The sequence below is a fragment of the Lygodium microphyllum genome, chromosome 11 (assembly GCF_053477565.2).
Source record: "Lygodium microphyllum isolate KBCC chromosome 11, Lygodium_microphyllum_v1.1.10, whole genome shotgun sequence".
NCBI classification, from domain to species: Eukaryota; Viridiplantae; Streptophyta; class Polypodiopsida; order Schizaeales; family Lygodiaceae; genus Lygodium; species Lygodium microphyllum.
Genome location: NC_141145.1, coordinates 124,715,560 through 124,718,085, shown reverse-complemented (window position 1 = coordinate 124,718,085; position 2,526 = coordinate 124,715,560). Strand labels below are relative to the sequence as shown.

At 35.9% G+C, this 2,526-nt stretch overlaps 1 pseudogene; it reads left to right on the top strand.

Annotated features, from left to right (window-relative positions):
* The first annotated feature begins 435 nt into the window (after positions 1–435).
* On the top strand, positions 436–1,117 carry LOC148029331 (uncharacterized; annotated as a pseudogene).
* Positions 1,118–2,526: the final 1,409 nt, after the last annotated feature.

Sequence of the window (2,526 nt, the reverse complement as noted above, 5' to 3'; positions counted from 1 at the left end):
ATTCTCCTGTGACTTTTCCTATCAGGACCATCTCTGTTTCGATCCATCCGGGATCCTTTGACTTGCCTATCCGCAGGAAAGATTGGGCGTTGAATCTGCAAACTGTCGCTCACGTTGCTTCATCTTTGAAAGAAAACCATTGCAGAAAGTTGGAAATCGAGTAGATCTCAATGATGAGAAGATTGGTTTTCGTGTTCTTGTAGGAACTGGAGACATTAGATCTTATTTCATCGCACTAGAGGGCCTGTTTGATCAGATAGCAAGGAGCAGAAATAGCAGAAGAGCTAGAGAGAGAGAGAGAATGGCAGAAGTCGGCGATCTACGGCTAAACGCCACTTTGTCTGAGGAGAGGGGCCAAGATGGTGGAGAGAGAGGGAGAGAGAGAGGTTCGCCATCACCGAGTTACAGGGACGTATCTGAGAAGGACAAAGAATGATGCTTTGGGACAACGTCGAGAGCGTCTACAACCTCATCCCTCCTTCCCCTTCCTCCACTAGCAAGCACCGCTCTTACCCCAAATCCAAGTACAATGCAGAGGAAGATACATTCTTGACATATGCCAAGTTGAGGCGGCCCAAAGCAACATTTGGGCATCTGCCGGGGTTGCAGAATCCCCACACCGATGAGTTTTTGAAGAAGCATTCGAGGGTCAAACTTCGGCCATTTGTGATTCGGACTCCAAAAAATACGCTTCAAGCCGCCCATTCCACACGATAAGCTAGTTCTTAAGCATCCCCACAACGATTTTATCACTTCAAATGCTGTTGAGATAATCCATTCGACACCAAAGAAATTGCCGGTTTATGTGCGGCCGTATGTTGAAAAGCCTGATTACGGAAAAGTTCCAAAGTATCTTATGAACTATCATAAAGTTTTGAAAGAAAATCAAAGTAAAGCAAACTCAGAAGGATCTAAAAGGCAGGGAGTGGGAACTCAACCAAATACCAGGAGGTTGGAAGAGTTTGAGAAGCAAGAGCTAATTGAAGGGCTTAAGAAGAAGTGGTAGCAAGTGAATACAACATATTAGAAAACCTCAGTAACACTTGATACCTTGGCTAGACTGCAAGAGGACACGGTCTCCAAGGACGTGACGACGACCCGCGGGTTTTCCAAGTAAGTGTCTAACTGATTTATCTAAAATAAATAATATGGTATGAAAATTTCTCTAGTTTATAATTTTAAAAATATGTCTTTAAACCTGTTTTCTCATGCTACATGGTTGTTTGTATTTATCTGAATTGTTTTTTATTTATTAAAAATCAAAAACAGTCGAAAACACTAAAAAAATGACTCAAAATTATCATAAATAAAATTTTATAAAATTACCGACTAAAAATTTATAAGTTCTGATATTTTTTCTATAAAGCTTATGAGTCAGGGAATTTACTGAATTTCTATCAAGATTTTTAAAGATGTTTTGTTATATTTAAAAATTAGGAAAGAGTTATATTTAAGAAAAAGGCATAGTTTTCCTTTACGTAAAATGTGTTATTTATTGATATAAACTATGGATTCTTAGTGAAATATTGGAAACAAAATCTCTGATTTGTTAGTGCATTTTTGTTGTAAGGGTTAAAGAAAAGAAATAATGATTTAATAATATTTTACTAAAAAATGCTCGTATAAAGATATGGTGTTTTGGTTTTGGAAGGAGAGATTATACACGGTGTGAACATTTAGGAAACATGGGAAATTACAAATAAAAAGTTTGACAACACTTTATAATGATTAATAATGTTAGGTTGCAGTTATAAAATTTAGTTTAAATTAAAACCAAAATAAAATCAAACAATTTGATGATTGGATGGCATGGGAAAAAAAACCTCAGCATCTATATTAAATTTTTATATGTTATTCATTTTAAAACCGACTTCTTAAATATATGGAGTGGAGGGCCACTAGGATATGTAAAGAAAACTAAGGGGATATACGGGATTTAAAATGAACGTTGTATGTGAACCATAAGAGTGTGGAAAGAATTTGTTTTATCATGCTGATACTGGTTATAGAAGAGGAAAAGAAGGGACGTGATTTTCGCAGAACGGAAAAATTTATTTAAAAATTAAAAGCAACGACGAAATTTATATACGGAGTGGGAAACGTCTACCAAGGGAGATTAAAATTTAGGGGTTTATGGTACGCCAGAAAATTTGATTTGAATGATTGTTCAAAATTAAACAAATAAACAGAATTAATTTTAATCAGGTGGAGAAAAACATAAAAAGGAATTTTAAACGGAGAGATACAAATAGATCCAAGAGATCTATATCCCTGAAACAACCTTTCCAAAGTCAAACATTAAAAACATTTCCTGGATAAACCGCCACTAGCATGGCAGGAGAACATTATGAGGAGCTGCCTCTGAGAGATGGGGAGAAATCATAGTTATCTTAGGTTTAGCAATTTAGTGCCCAGTATAATTTACTGAAGTTTAGAATCTTTGCAGTTGGACTACTACAAACAACGTTGTAGATTTTAGGGAAGGCTAAGTTGAGTCAAATTAAAACAATTAGTGCAATAATCATT